Source organism: Poecilia formosa, unplaced genomic scaffold, assembly GCF_000485575.1.
Source record: "Poecilia formosa unplaced genomic scaffold, Poecilia_formosa-5.1.2 Scaffold46, whole genome shotgun sequence".
NCBI lineage: Eukaryota > Metazoa > Chordata > Actinopteri > Cyprinodontiformes > Poeciliidae > Poecilia > Poecilia formosa.
In genome coordinates this window covers 2,310,166-2,327,474 of record NW_006799985.1, presented here as the reverse complement: position 1 = coordinate 2,327,474, position 17,309 = coordinate 2,310,166, and the positions used below count along the sequence as shown (strand labels likewise).

At 38.3% G+C, this 17,309-nt stretch overlaps 1 long non-coding RNA gene across 4 annotated transcripts in view; it reads left to right on the top strand.

Moving 5' to 3' along the window:
* LOC103138096 (uncharacterized) overlaps positions 1–17,309 on the top strand; it is a 114,760-nt gene that overhangs the window by 22,404 nt on the left and 75,047 nt on the right. For 3 of the 4 annotated variants that reach the window (XR_476217.2, XR_001662111.1, XR_001662112.1), the window contains exon 2: positions 10,985–11,052. The exons of the other annotated variant lie outside the window; for it this stretch is intronic. This is a non-coding gene — a long non-coding RNA (uncharacterized LOC103138096). The remainder of the gene's footprint in view (positions 1–10,984; positions 11,053–17,309) is intronic. 4 annotated transcript variants of the gene reach the window in all.

Here is a 17,309-nt window from a genome sequence, read left to right as displayed (position 1 = left end):
ATACCAGCCAGGGGTGAGATAATGAGGGCTGAAGTGGACTGGCAACGAGTGACTTTAAAATCAGCCTGATTAGAGGCTGTGATTTTTATCTCAGCACCTCCCTCCTCCATGTGGTTCTTTCACACTCCAAATTTTTGTTACAGCTTCCCTTTCAGTTTCCAAGTATCTTCAATTTTTTAACCCTTTTCCCCAAACTGTTCAGCTTTCTCTACCCTCCTTTTCTGTCTTCTCTCCAGACCAACACCCCAGTGAGTGAGGCCTGACTTAATTAGTGGGCTGGAGTGTGAATGTGCCTTTCACAGGGTGTTAATGAAAAGCTTTGCGCTCTCCCTTTCTGTGCATTAGTGGTTGTCTTTGCCCCCTGCCCTTTTTGCAAGCCTCCTACCCTCCTTCTTTCCTCCCCGCACATCTCCTCAGCCCTTCTGACCGGAGGGAGGTGTTATTACAGGGGCTGTTGACTCTGCGGCTTTAGGTTTTGGTCTCTGTTGTACTGAGCTGATAGCTTAATTAAACATGCAAATCGGATCTATCGAACATGACTTAACACCCATTCTCTGTATACCGGCAATGTCGTCAGATGGTTTTTCTTTTTGTTTGACTTTCTTTTTTTTTTTTATCTCATTATTTATAAAGGGCATTTTGTGATCATAGTAGTGGTTCTCAAGGTGAATTAATTTCTCTACATTATTGAGTGAATTTGTTAAAGCTAAGTTGACAATAGTTTCGGTCAAAAATAAAATTACACAAATTTAAATGATTTATTAATATTTCAAATTGCTTATTCTCCACAGTGGTACTCTGCACTGCTGTTGACTAATACACCTTAATAATGCTAGCTTGCCTTAATTCTTAATGTTTTCATTTGAACAAGGTGTGGGACACATTCTTGAAAAATTTTGGTTGAATATTAAAATGATAAAATGTAGTTGGTGCAGTGTTTGGACTGTACATTCATGATGGGAATCTCCCATTCCACTACATCAGGTGATCTATTTTTGTCTGTGCTATCAACTGCCAGTCAGTCGTTGATGTTTGATGAAGATGTCTCTTCCACTGACTGATGGCAGCTCCTGATCAGGGAGCAACTTAATCCTGTGTTGCAAGGATGTATAATGATATCCCAAAGCGCTATAGGATGTTCCTCTCAGTGTGGTGCCAACTTCCTGTACCTCTGGCACTACTCTTTATGGGGTCTGGCTCAGGCCCAACAACCAAATGCCAGTCACAGCCTGAAGGCGAAGGGCAGGTTTTTGTAAGGCTTTGTCTTGTCACTTCTCACCAAGGAAAACACAAAGCAATGACACGAACCACAATTTCTTGGCCATTGCTTGTCATTGAGCTAATTGACAACTGAGGGTGTGTTTGGAGTCTGGGGGTGGCAAACGCGTACATGTGGCAGAGAGCATATTCTTGATTGGCAGTGGCCATGTGGGAGAAAGTGCACTTCTGTGTGGTTGAGTGAGAGAGCATTTCCATGTGTGTGTCTGGGTCTGTGTGCGGGATAATCCTGGAGAATCTCTCTCTTTGAAGGGGAACACATGTAGATTTACATATGTGGAGGGTCCCAAGCCTGTGATGAGATTAGCTGGTTTGGATCCTTCTTTACAACAACTGAAAGGTGCATATTTAATAAATGCCTGAAGCTAGGCTGGAGTGTTCAGGGCTTGGCCCTCAGAGAGCCACAGGACAAAGGCAAACGAGGCCCATGGCAGGCTGGCCCATATGGGAACAGGGTTGCTTACAGATTGCAATGGCCTTTCATTGGGTGTGGGACAAGGCTTTAAGGGTTTATGTACAGAGAGGGGAGTACTTGGTGGCCCACTCCAACCTCCTCTCCACAACAAGAGCTAATAAAAGGATTTTGAACTTGTAAGGTTTCGTGTCTTTCCGTCTTTACTTGCTTGCTACTTGTGTGTGTGAGAAAGAGATGTTTTTTTTTGTGCAAGCATGTGTCTACAGAACGTAATTAAAAGCTTTCATGTAAGTCTGTTTGTATAAAATATAATGCAGTCATGTAGCAGTACAGCCTACATATTCTCAAAACAAGAATTTAAAATGTAAATTTTGTAATGCAGAGATGTACTGCACAATATAAAAACACTTGCCCTGGATATACAGTGTATGCAGCTGCAATCCACTCCACTGCGGACTATGTGCCGCTATGGTTCGTTTTGAACCCCAGAGGTTCTCTGACAGGCATGCGGGAGAAATGCAACATTGTATGATAAATCCAGTGATAAAAAGTTTTGGTGGTGTCATATAAAATACTGTTGTTAATTTCCTAAATTAATCTCTGTCCAGTGTCGGCCTTGACCAACTGTCCTACTGTCACTTGAGTGAAATGATGTGACTTAAGTTTCAGAATAAAATACATTTTTTGTTTGTATTTGTGTTTATGCACAGCCATATATAATATATTGTGACACCGTATATGTATAAGTATGTCCATATATTCATTAACATAGCTAGGATTTCAAGAAAATAGTCTTTGTGCTGAATTATTTTGAAAATGTAGATGTTTTGTTTTGTTCAATTTGCTGTTTTTGCAGTGCTATCGTTATTGAATCCAAACTTTCTCCACTGTCTGGCAAAATAGTATTGCTTCTAACTTTGCAGGATGGCAGTGCAGAGGTGCACCACCTCTGCACTGCCACCCCCCTGCAGAAGCAGTGCAAGTGCTCATTTTGACTATAATGGATACTTACTTACTGCAGACTTTGTACTGTGGCGGAGCAGACGCAAGAAGTGTAAATTCGGGGAGACACTACTACAACATCATCTTTTAAAAAGACAGAACTCCACATTTTTAAAAATCCACACAAAATGTAATGGTGTCCTTGCATAATGTGACAAACTTTTACAAAATGTGTTCAAAAACTTACATTTTGCATCGTTTATTACATAATGCGGTTTTGAAACGTTTTATTACATCTTGAACCCAGAATTTATTATTCTACATACTGCGGCGTTATAGCACAATGCGGCATTACAGCACAGGCTATTATTGGTATTGGAGCCCCTGCTTTTTGCACAGCCACATTAAGTTTCTCAGGCCTTAAAAAATCTACTTTTACTCTACGCTGGGGTCCAACAGAAGCTTTATTCATGTTCAGTTTATTGAACTTGTTAGGGTTTTGGTTTATGGTGCCTAGCTTTGCCACCCAAAGTGGGTCCTTATTTAAGGATTGTATGATGATGCTGAAAACATCACATGAAATTTCACAATTTCAGCTTTTGATGCTAAAATGTCATGTTGAGATGTTTAATTTATAGAAAAACTTTATGCTGTCAAAACTTATGTCAATTACTTTTTATTTGTGGTTGTGTAATTGCTCTGTTAAAAATGTATAAAACTTAACGTCTAAAACACAAGAATTCCAGAAGTGACTGAAAAATATGATAATTCATTCCCAGGTTAAAATAAAACAAAATGAGGTCAGACTTTTCTATGTTTGCAAGCGGCTGATCATACTGCCAATCCGAGAACAGAGGCTTATTTTTTAAATTCTCATTCACAGGAAAAAATAATTTCTACAAAATAAACAAGTTATTACATCTTGTTTTTTCTCCTCTGGTGTCTCTAAATGGGCTCTATAAGTAAGTGTTCAAAACAGAAATATCAATGTTTTCTTGAATGGGTATGGAGAAGTCACTTCAATTTGAAGAATCTCACTTTGTTCTTTCACACAGCTCCTTCTCCTTTGTGAAAGTCGGGATGTTCACTACTGCCTTTGCAGAGTCACTGCAATAAGGGTATACACATTTATAGGACTAATTTTTGCGAACAGTATGTTTTTTCTTTGCAAGAAAACCGTCTTTATGTACAGCAATAGCCCATCAAATACTATAGATCATGGGAGCATGATGCATCATCGTCTTACTGTTTTTAAGAGATTCATAACTACAAAGGTTTTTCTCTGTCAAAAGGGCTTTAGAACAGTTTAAACTGCCATAAAAACATTGTGTCAATTATGTTGCATACTTCAGGTTGGTGTGTCTAAAATATTAATACCATTTGCAATTCAGCTATCACTAGATAGAGTAAAGTTCACATTTGACTACTACTGTAGAAGCTAATCGAAGAACATAAAGAGCAACCAGCCACAGCTGTTTTCATAGATTATGCACATTGACATTTAAGTGGAGAAGCTGTACTTTAGTGATTTCAGTGTAATGATTTTGTAAGTCATGGTGGTTCCAAAGTTTTCACGGACAAATGCAAGTTAAGTTTTAATCCTGAAACAAAGTCACAAGTGTAGAACTCTTACTAACAAATAATAAGACATCTGTGAAACTTTACTTTATCTAGCCTCATTGTTTTCTGTGTCTTTTTATCCTCATGTAGCTCTATTGATTTTTTTTTCTTTCAATAAGAGCATAACAAAGATAAAACATATCCCAGAAATCCTAAGCCATGTTTTCAGACTATCCCAATGAGCTATTCCTTTTTCATTGGGGAAGTGGTGCTTCGTTGTTTGAGATTGTTGAAGAAAGGTTTTTTTTCTTTCTTGAGAAGTCTATTATTTCTGTCTTTCTCTGTTACTCTCTCTAGGTTTATGCCTTCCAGTTTGTGAAGGGACTGTGTCCAGTCAGTGCAGTTTGATTGTTTCTCTCTCAGAGGAATAAGGGGAAGCAAGCCTTAGTAAAGAGATGAGAGAATATAAAAGACATAAAATAGAAACTGGACTCTCCCTGTGGCACAGGCTTTCTTAAGCGCCCCAGCATAATTCAGATATTTCTATAAATACAATGTGTTCTTCCCCCTAAAAAGCAGCCACCAAGGGTAATATGTAACATCACATCCCAGATCTTACATCTCTGGCTTGTTTATCCTAAAATCTAATATATAAAGGAATTAGAAGACAAGTTGTTTTCTAAGCAGTTGCCCCTGTTCTTATTTTGCGGAGAAGACAGCCAACATGCATGTATAGGGTTGGGTTAGGGATAGACAGATGGAGCCTTTGACTATGGAGTAAACAAATGCAAGAATAAAGAAAAATTCTTAACGAAGGTAAAACTAAGGTTTTGAGAGAATTTGGGTGAATCACAGAGAGAATAAAAAGATGGATAATAATGATGGAAAGAATGAAGAAAGAGGAGGAGAAAGACAGAGTACATGGGAGGCCTTGATTTGAAAGGGGCATGGTTGGGGGGTGGCCTACCCACCATTCTCAGTGGATATGGCAGCCCTCTGTGGACCTTCTTACACAGACACCTCGGCTAATGAATCAGACCTGGTTTCTATCAGTCAGAAGAACTCCATCTCAACGTCTCTGTGCTCTCCAGAACAAAGCACACCGCCATTAATATTTTAAAGTTCTTTTTTATCTCAGTGCTAACACCGCTGAAGACAATATTTGTTAGGGAGAGGGTGAAAGAGAAATATTAGGAAAGATGGTAAGGGAGAACATGAACAGACAGACAGGCAAAAAAGGTGGATAAAAAAAGGAAAATCTTTTTTCAGATTACTGCTTGTCTGGTGTAATTGTCCCCATTGGTGGAAGAACAACCTTTTTCTGTGCCAGACTTTAAAAAAGTGAAATAAAAATCTTTGTTTTAAACTTTTTTGCTACTTAAACTAAGATTCTAACATTTTCAGGATTTTTCTTGTAATTCTCAACTGTTGGCATGACAAACACTTTTGCTTTTTTTATTGTAGGGCATCCTGATAGCAGAAAAACATTGAATATGCCTTTAATTTTATTTTAGAATTTTTAAACTGCTTGTGCAGGATATTGCTGTCATCACCTTTGTCAGGTTTAAGGAAGTATTTTAATTGACATTTTGAACTGAACAATTGTATGTAGCACAGGCTAAAAAAAGTGCTGAAACATCTGTTAAAAACACAATGGTTGCCACTCGCTTTATTACTTTTTTTTTGGCATTGAATTAAACTCTTACCCAGTCACAATAGTCTCAGAGCTAATAAATGTCTGTCATTCTGTCAGCATTTCCTGTTTCTTGTACTTATTTAAGTGAAGAGGGGTTCTTCACTGCTTATGTAACCAAGAGATTTTAGTCAGTCTTATGAGTAGTGTTTATTAGCAGTCTATCAACCAAACAGGGCAGCTTAAGAACTACTACCTTTTTAACTTCCAAATAAAAGTCCCAAATATTAAAGCACTGACCATCCTTTCCAGGCTTAGATTATTAGCTTACTCTTACCCTTTGTGATGTTTTGTATATCTCTAGTTCTCATCCAGTTCCATGCTTACAAATAATAGGCATGGGATAATATGGTACCACTTCCTTTGGTAGCTCTCTCTGAGCTGGTGTGTAGAGGCAGGAATGCGTCAAGATATCCACTTGACTTATCTGTTTTTTTGTTGTTTTTACTGTTATCACAAAAACTTGGATTCCTCCAAAGTGACTATCACATTGTTACAATTTCTGGTTTCATCTAGTCTCAAAATATTGAAAAGGTAGTTATAAAAATGATTGGAATGGGAAAGCTACTTCTCCGACAACTTTTTCTACCGCATGAGTATCGCAAACATGCACACAAAGACAGACAAAGTCAGCTATTACAATTCCCAACATGAATTCCACACATGATTGTAATTACTGGGCAACAATGGAGCCTGCCTTTCTGAGTTAGCTTGACAGGGAACGATCCACAAATACAATGAGAAGGCCTTCCCGAACACCCTGTCTCAGACACATAGATTAATTGCTTCTTTGTACACAGAAATGGAAGTAGTGCCTTCACCTGCCGATTCTGCCAGGGGCGCACGACCCAGGGGAAGTGTGTAAGAGAGGCAGAGCCCTGGTGTTTGTATGCTGTTTTTTTCCCCCCTTTTTTTTGTAGAAAGGGGTGAACATCAATAGGATTTGGTGGCCTGGTTCTGTGTATCGCATGGAGCCTGAAGTAGAATAGGTATACTAGGGATGATAGTAAGGGAGGGGTAAAAGGTCCCGCCAGAAGATCCCAGAGCAAGCAGCTGTGGGCATTCGGCTGTGAAAAGTCATTCAGAGAGAAAACGTCAGGCATCCTTTATTTATTTGTGTCTGAAATATTTATCTGTCACGTGGGCCGTTTTATAATGGGCCTGTCAGTCTCCCCTGCCCACTCAAGGGTGCGGACATGTTGCCCAGAGCATCCACTGTGGATCTCCCGTGAATAATTGCTGGAATTTCACTTTTGGGAATGTTGCACTCTGACCCAGGAGCTTGTTGTTTTTCTGCATCAAGAGGAAGGTAGAACGGTTTTAAGTATTTACTTTGGCTTGGCTTTTTCATCCATCACAAGAGCACATATGCGAAAACACACACATGCACGCACCTTTTTGCGTCCTCTCTCACACACACTTAGTCAAGTTGGAAAATAAATAATGCATCCTTTTACTCCAAGATGAAAACCTAATCAAGCTGAAAATCCCCGTCTTGCAGCACCTCTGAGCCTCCTCTGCTCCCAGTTAATGTGATGCTTACTGTTCTAATGTGCCTCTGCCTCAATACTCAAAGCAGAGGCCTCTACTAAAGCACTGTGTGCTCGATTACATTCATGTGATCTTTAATCTGGTGTAATCACCTAAACAAAACTTTGCTTGCGTGTTTCACACCGATCCGTATTGCTAAGTGAACGCTAAGCACCACAGTCTTTCAAATTGTTTCATCACTGCTGTCTCTTCAGGGAAAGAGTTTGCAAATTTGAAACTCTGTCAAGTGGATAAAGAGACAAAACAAATGACAACGATACAATATGTTTTGTGGAGAGCTTGCAGCAGAGGAGGACTCTGAAGAAATGGTTAGGTATGACTGCCTTATAGCAAAACACATCTGTTCACACAAAATCAGATTAGCTAGTGCAGACCATCTCCTGGTTCTTTAGACATGCATTGGCGGGGTGACTTGTTGGAACTTTTCTGTCTTTTTGGGTTCATCTGAATTTTTGGACCAGAAAATTAATGTTGGTGTCTTCAGCATGAACAGGTGGTGCACAGTGAAATTATGTCTGCCTTCATACAGACCTATTTTTCAGCATCTTAAAGCTACACAGAACTTCTCTGGTATATGAACACATATGTTCTACATACAATTTGGAAAATATGCACAAAGCATTCTTACAGATACATATGCACACAGGAGCACTGAATTGCATTGCCTGTAGTCTCAGCATGCATAATTAAGGTGTACCTTGTTTGGAGAAAGTGCATGTCGCCTCTCAGTGTGCACACCACATCCCAAGAAAGATGCTTTGAATAATGAAAAGTGTCACCTATGCAAAATGCAGGAGATGAGCATGCCTGCCCGTGAATGTGCTTTGTGTATGATTTCAGGTTCAGTTGTGTGTGGGTGTGTGTATATACGTTTAGTTGTGTTATTGTATGATGCATATCTGAAAGTGTGCGCTAGTTTGTGTGTTCACACTTCTACCAACTGAAACTTTTGAGAAGATGTGTATTTCTTTGAAAATTCAAAAGGACGGCTCTGTCATTTACCGCAGCACTGCTAGGACACTGAACCATATGTGAATATACAGAGCTGACAGCTGAGGCCCAGAGTTCCCTTGCCTAACCTCCCATAACCTTGTCCCCAACCCCCTCATCATCCATTCTATACTCCCCACCACTTCTTCTGACTGATGGCTCTTATTGGCCTGTGAAGTAAAGATGGGGATCAGGATGTTCTTAGGGGGGCATGTTTTCATCAGTCCTTCTGCTGATGACAAGCTCTGGGTGGCACAGGGTCGAGTTGGCAGAAAGCAATTCCACACGTTATGACTTTGCCTTTCTGTTCGAACTTACTTCAAGTTGAGTTGCAGTCAGATTTCAGCATTGTGGCAAGCTTCATTTGAAAGTCAAAAAGCATCTTAATTCTGGATGTTTGCAGTAGTCAATGCTATAAATTGAATAGAGAATGACTTTTTTTTTTCTTCCTGTGAAGTGCATTAACTGTACTCTAAAAGCATGTTACTGGGACTAATTCTGTGCAACACATCCTATGTTCAACCATGTAATGTGGTTATTCTGATGTTATTTTGTTAAAGCTTGATTAAGTATTTAATAGTATTGGGGTATTATTTTCTCCTGATTTATGTTAAAGTTGGATATAAAATATTGACTTGACTGGAACAGACTGGATCAAGACAAAAATCTAATAAATTGAATTTCTACCACAACTCAAAGTTTCTAAGGCTACACATTAGTTTGAATCTCACGGACAATGTGATAGAAATTTTGAGTTTTAACATCTTATGAGGTTTCATTGTATGAACACAATTGCTTTTATATTAATTTTTGTATGCTATTAATTTTCCAAAGAATGATTTTAGATACTAGACAGGTTTATGTTGAGTCTTTTTCTTTTTTTATTTGGTCACCATGAAAGCCATTCCTTAATAAAATACACATGGTAGTCCATTAGAAGTTGCCAGAAGGCACCTGAAGAACTGTTAGATCATGAGAAACAAAATTTTCTGGTCTGATGAGACAAAGATTGAACTCCAGAGCATTCTTGACCTCAGACTGGGGCGACGGTTAATTTTTGGACAGCAACCCAAAGCAATGGTCAAGATCTTGAAGGAGTGACTTGAGAACTTTCATCCTGGAGTGGCCAAGCCAGAGTCCAGACTTCCATTCAACCTGATGGAGTTTGAGAAGGACTGCAAAAAATAATGGGTGAAAGTGAAGACAGGTGTGCTAAGGCTAAGACTCAAGGTTGTCATTGCTGCTCAGGTAGCTTAACAAAGTATTAAACAAAGACAGTGAATACTTGGCAAATTATTTTTTTGTTTCCTATTAAATCAGCAAAAAAATCTCAAAAGATGCTATATTTAGAAATTAAAATAATCACAAATCAAAGTGAAAATAGTTTTAATTTTACTAATAAGTGTACAATGATACTTTATCAGTTTTTCCAACGATAACTGAATAAAACTTTGATCCTTTAAATAATTACATGGCAGTGCAATTATGTTTTCTTGTGGTCAAATGAGACAGATAAAACAAGATATTGACAATAAAGATTTTGTAATTTTTTTCACTGTAATGTCTTCCCAGAACAAAAGCAGTTTCCACATTATGTTGTGCTCCTCCTTTCTCAAAAACTACCATAAAACCCCACCTCACAGCCATGGACAAGACATAATATCTAATTAAGTTTCCAAGGTGCATTTTCATTAGTTAATCACTTAAGTGCTTCGAGGATAACCTGATATCCAAAGGTCTGGTCCCAGTAGCCCAAAATGTCAAAATGCAATTATATGCATGATTAGCCTGACCTGTTTCTATAGCACCCTCCCTTCTTGCCTCTCGCTGCTGGAGAAGCTGACAACTGCTGGCATGTTTATTTTGATGAGATTAGGTGTGGAGGAGGCTCCGACTGTGTGCAGCAGGCATGGCACCCCCATCTGGTCACTGGCAGAACTAACAACAATCAGCGGTAGCAAGAGAAGGAGGGGTGAAGTGCTTTGAGGGAGAAAGAGAATGAGCGAGTGGAGAGATGAGGTGGTTAAAGTGGGTAAAATAATCTTTCAATCTCCGCTTAGCCTTAGGAGGAGCGGTGGAAAAACGTAGTAACAAATGGAAAATAAATAAATAGAAATAAAACAATTTCTGCCTCTTAACGGATAATATGATGGCAAATTATTAATCAAATCATCTTGATCCGAGAGGTGGAGTGCTCTACTTTGTGTTACTTCACAGAACAGCAATCCTCCCTAATCTGATTGTGTAGAGATGAGGCAGCTTTCTACACTGCTACACTGATTAAAAGGGGCAGGAGACACAGTACTTTGGTCATGGAGAAAAGCACAGACACTGAAAAAGTACACATTGATACAGTTACAATAAGAATGCATCTGATGATAAATATAAAACATGGATGCAGTTAGATAAACATTCACACTGTAATTATTGTGAAAATGTAAGCAGCTGCTTTCTGAAAGTAAATTCCAAAATCATGCTAGATGTATCAAAATTTGCAGATTTCATATACAATTATTAAAAATGTTGACCCATTGTCTACACATTTACTCTTGCAGGTTTGCGGCAGGGTTTGGTTTGTGTCACCAGTGGTCATCGTGCGAGAGGCGGTATACACCCTGGACAGGTCGCCCATCTGTTAAATACACAGTTGTGTTAAGTATTGGGAAATTGACTTCTTCCTAATATAATAACGTAACAAAATGAAATATTTGCTCATATTTTAATAAGTTTAATGTGGGTCATTTTGGGTTCGAGTCTATAAGCAGTAATATGTATTTTCTAGGCAATTTATAATACAATAAAGTAGCTAAGTTACCTTCAGTTGTTATAAAAATGCTCTATAAATCAAGGATAACTTAAAAGGAATTTGACTTTGCAATTTGATGCCTTGAAATTGACCTCTGTCTCTTTAAGAAGTTCATGCTCTTTCCAACACTCCGCCTTCAGCACGTCATCACAGCAGTGCCTTTAATTTATACCATTTAAAGGCTGCCGTTCTGAGGAGCTTTGGACTCTTCCTTATCTCATCGCTTAGAAATGTAAATAGTACAGTAGATTTTTTTCACGTAATACTGCTGCATTTACTTCCACATGGCTGTTTTATCTTTGGCATCCTCACTGACCAGCTTTCTTCAACGTTTCTTTATTTAATCAATTCCAGAGACATGCATCTTTGGTTTTGTCACTGTTGCTACATATTTTCTTCACTTCTTGATGACTTTGTTTCATTGTACGTCCAATGTCTTTGGAATTGTTTTGCACCTTCCCTGTGACTGATAGTTATTGATGATGAGGTCCCGCTAATGTTTTGGAAGCTAATTGTGGACCGTGGCATTTGCTATTAGATCTGAATTGTCAAGAAAATGGGGTTACTCAGAGGCTCTTTCAGTTATGGTAGATTTGTACTGATTATGGTGGACACTTATGAACACTGTTGCATCATTAGATATGAAAGGGTAAGTATCTATATACAAACAGATCATTTTAACTTTTTTATTTCGATATTTCACCACAGTTGTCCACGTTATACGTCACAATAAAGGTACAAAAAAAAGATTGGAAATGATCTCCGTATTAAATTTGAACATCTGTATTTCATATAGCTCATTTGAAGCTGTCCTGCTCATCCTAATTAGGTGTGGATCTGAGTTTGGAGTTAATAGATTTGAAAAGGAATATCTGAGGAAGCCTCTATTTTGACAAAGGCTGTAGGGTTGGGTTGTATGGTGCCCATGTGTCTCTGGAGAGAGGCGTCAGGTCCCAGGGTAGCCCATTAGAGTGCACACCCATCCCGACCCCCACCTCCAACTACACAGCTCCCCATATCGAGGGAGACCACAGAAGCCAGACCCAAAGCAGAATATTCATGTTACACAACTGCGTGCATGCAATACTTTGGTCGGCTTAAGCAGACAGTGAAATGTACACGAGCCTGTACACACACACACACACACACACACACGCACAGATGCAACCCATCCCCTTACATGGCCGATGATGCATATGCACACAGTCATGAAAAAGGTAGTGGATACCTGATAAATGTTTGAAATTAGGAAAATAAGAGAATGAGCTTAGTAATTTTAATTGTTAAAAAAATGAAGTTATGAATTTTATTGCATCACATATTCGAATAAAAAGTTCTGTGAATGTTGAAATACGAAGGAAATCATTTGGGTTTGTCTTCAGAATAAGTTCAGGCTGGCAGGGTTGATGGAGTACAAAATCAGAATGTGAAGGCTTCGTAAAAATGATGAAAAAGTATTTTTCATTGAAAATACTTTCTGAAGTAGTTTAACAATATTTACATTTCTACAACTCAGACAAGGAAAAAAATAAATAAATATATACATATATATATATATATATTTACATATGACCTTAGTCATTCTCACCTTGTTGTAGACCACCTGGAATAGCAATTTAGTTAATGCTGAGAACCATTTATTCTGCTCCCCAACCTGTTAGCTTAAGAGCAATTCTGCTGCCACTCAACTCTCAAAAAGAAACCAGTGTTCATACTTACTGAAAGGTGCCCTGCAAGAAAGTAGATTGTTATAAGTGTATAAATGGGTCATCAAAAAATACTTTGAATCACAGTTATGGGTTGTTTCGTCTACTAAAAACCACACCCTCATCTAATTTAGCTTTAAAACATCTCAAACAAAACAAGTTAGTACGAAATATCTTTCGGATGACATCTGGTCTACATGACCAACTTCATTGATTACAAAAACACCCTCTTACCATTCTAGGTATTGTCTTCTCTACATCTGACATACTGTATTTCCCCCTCTCCTTCCCTCCCTCTTTCCCTCCCAAACACAAACAGATGCACACACACACACACACACACACCACCACCACCAGAGCATGTGTTGACTGATGTTTGCTCAGAGACTGCTGCGAATGCCAGAAGTTGGAGGTGCTCTGGGCTGTGATGCTTTGAGTGTGACCTCATGTTCCATTCTGTTTCTGTGCTGCTGTGCCTCGGCTCTTCGTCCTCCCGGGCTGACTCTTCTCTGTAGCTCCAACAACTGCGGTGGGACACCAAACATCTGTAAGCCACAGCTCCACTGACTCTGGTGCTGCTCTGCACTGGGCACATTCCCTCTGTGCAACTGCTACTTCTGTCTATGTGTTTTTCTTGCCGGGCATAAGAGATTGCCTGCAGCACACTTTGATGCTGGTTATGCCCAGGACAACTTGTCCATAGCATGTGCATATGTGCGCTGTATCACCACAACAGGGACTTCTTGTGTGTCCCGTCACGGAGAGAGTAAACAAATTAACAATCTAGTATGCCAACTACGGAGAAAGAAGGGAATTTGAGCCCACTGGAGTGGTGATGTACATTTGAAGTACACAAGCACAAATTCTTAGAAAATGCCAGGCAAGAAAAAAATAAGTGTCAATAAAAAATTGTCTACCATTAGCAAGACATATGTTGTACTATTAGGAAAAAGACAAATCTTTTGAGACAAACAAAATAGAAAATAAGACTGTTTGCTACAATCTGGTTGAATGTATACATGTTTAAAGTCATACTTTGAAGTATTCAGTGCTGTTTAGCAGGGTTCATTCATCCAGTATCACCTTATCTCAGCACATCAATACCTGCTTGCAACAGTTCCCTAAATGCAACAGATGTGCAGCATGTACACTGTATGTACACTGTGAGAGGGTCAACTGTCCACTAAACTTGCGGACCTCCATTTTTGACCATGTGACTGTAATGTCCTTACATTGGTTCATTATCATCAGGGCAGACTTTCTCTAATGGACCGGATTACACTATTGCTTCTCAGTCATGTGACTCAACAGATCTTTTTGTTTTGTCGTGAAAAATCTTTGTAGAGAATACAACAGAAAAAAATATGTTTTATTAAACACCTCATGTTTATTGACTTCTCTTTCATGTTAGTTCTTTTGTTCTACCTTTGTAGTGGCAAAAGATCTCTGTGCATCATCATTTGTGAGCGATCTGAGATGTCAGAGGTGTCCTTTTGATGTGGAGTGCAGACCTCATGTGAGGCACCACCTGTGCAGCTCCTACTGTGTGCCTGTGGATGTTTTAGTACTGTTACATATGTGTAACTAAGTGGGCATAGTTTAGAAAACGAATGTGTAAATAGATATGTGTGTAACCAACCGCTTTATAAACAGAATTTGGAAAAAATGGGTGTTGAAACAATGTTTTGATTGTTTTTCGTTGAGTGGCAGTGGTACAACAGCTCTGTATTCCTTTTCATCAGTTTTTGTCATTGCCATTGATCATTGTTATACCACTTACAACTATAAGTTACATTCTGTTCCTAACACATTAACACAAGAACAAACAATAAAACTGTTTTTTTCTCTCTCTCTCTCTCTCTCTCTTTTTTTTCTTCTGAAACTTAATATTGTTGCCTTCCATGACATCATTTGTCAATAAAGGAGAGAAAATTTAATCGATGAACACACAGATTTGAATGATCATGTCAGCCGAGCTCACAAGTCACCTACAAGTCAAAGAGCTGATCTTTAAAAGGTTTGGGTGTATTAAAAACTGGTGCAAACTCGGTAGCACAGAAGATTTGGTAAGCGAAATGAAGCATATGGGTTTATTTTCTTTTCATATGACAATTGATATTGGTACAATGGTACATAGAAAAAAATATTTAGCGTTTGGTTTTTAACAAAGCTCTCTGGCACAGCTAGTCTTCAATACTTTGCACACTCAGAGGATAGCTCAAAAGTAAAATGTAGTCTAAATAAAATAAAACAGCTGCAAGCACAGTTTTGTGCTTCAAAACTATTCAGTTGTAATTATTGTGACTAATATTGCCAAACATTTCTATTTTAATAACAATAGCTATACAATTCATAGATTAATTTGGTTATTTTTAATACATTCTTAAGAATTTATTATCGTTTTTAGTGTTTACACATATTCAGGTCAAGCTTTTATCTTCATAGAGAGACATCTAAAAGAGAAAATCTAAGATTTTTTTAATGCTTGTCATCTAATTTCTTTTAAGTAGTTTAGGAAATTTCCAATTCATAAGATCTCTCATATATTTATAACATGTTTATGGCTTTATGTTTTGTCTTGTGCAAACAAGGCCCACAAATAGGGTCTGCCATAACATTTGAAATGAGGCTGGTTTGTTTGTTTTCAACATCTACAAATGATCTTTTAAACATGGCACAAGTAAAACTTCTCTTAAGTCAGTCCAGGAAACAACCCAAATGGGAAGACTTGGGAACTTTATCTTTAGTGCTGCTAATGAACAGAGTATAGGGGAAACCAACATGCTTTATTCCTTCAAATCTCTCTGGCGTAAACTGTTTGATATAAGATGTATGCCAAGACCCGTTGTGAATTGGTTCAGTACAGAGGGAGAAACTAGGAAAGAAGTGGCTGATGAAGCTTGTCTCAAACTCCCATATTCAACGCAGAGTGCATTTTTTTGGGACTCAATAGGGGAATGAATGGCCAGCGTACAATAATCCATCTCTTAGACTTCCACCGGAAAGCTATCAACACGCATACTGTGCAATACAAGATTTCAAAATTTGCCTTTACATTATGTTTTTAGGAATTTTAATTTTGACTGTTGTTGCAGAACAATGTCTAATCTTAGTTTTTGCTGATTTAAGAATTACAGTTTCAGGTAATGTTCAGCAAACTTTATGTATTATGTTTATGATGATGGAATACAAACGGCTTTTCCTGACAGACCTCCACAACAACTGGTGGGCTTTTGATTTTACCGTCTCAGGAATATTGCCAAGATAACTTCTGTTATCTTGCTCTGAACTATAAATGGTTATTCGTACATTCATTTATTCACGTCTGACTTTCTGAATTTCTCTTTCCACCTATCTTAGCAAAACTTTCGTGTATCGCTTACAGGTGGTTCCAAATGCTTGTGACTAAGTCCTCTAAACACACTCATCAGCCCTTAACCTTTCCAGCCTCAGTAGCTGCCCATTCACTCTGGAGTTCACTTTAAGATTTACACAGGAAAGTGCCAGCATGTGTCATTGATCCTTTAAATCCTCAGACCCCCAGAAGGTCTCTGAGGGCCAGTGAGCAAAGTCTCCAGGTTATGCTGCATAACAAAGACTGAGGAGACAGAGCATTTGCTGGAAGTCTCTGCCACTGAGCCTTAGAACTTAGACTCAGTAATATCTTTCAAAAAGCCGCTTAAAATTCATCTTTTTAAACTGACCTTTAGGTAATGGTCCTGCATCTGGAGTTTCTTTTTCCTGCTTTTGGTGTTGTACTTCTGGCCTTACCAATAGTACACCTACTTCTCTTACCTTTTCAATTATTCATTCTTTGAATTTTGAGGATTTATTTTTATTGTTTTTATTTTTTCATTATGTTTTTAACATTTCATGTACACCTCCGCTTTATGTATTTTATACTATACTGGGAAGCACTTTGGGATTTTTTTTCCATCTGTGAAAAGAGATATAATTAATAAAACATACTTGCTTGCTTACTTTTTCACTCACTTACCATATTGACAGCCCAGGGAAACAGACATTCAAAGAATTACTAAAATAGAAATATATACCAACTTTTGAAACTAAAGTAAAACAAAATATTCATTAACATATATTTATTTATTATTTTAAAGCTTAATTATCTTTGCAACTCACACTAACCTGTATGTCAACTATCTACTATTTTTCCTCTAGGTGTGACTGCAGCAGCTTACACTTGAAAGAATGTTCTGCAATAATTTAACAATGCAAGGAAAGCCACACAACAGAACAGAGTTTTCTACTGTTAATCAGCCTGAGCCATCCTCTCTGATTCCACCTCTTCTACCCCAGAGAAAAGGTCCTGCTGATTAGAACAGGCCTCTCACTGAGTGCCATCCATCA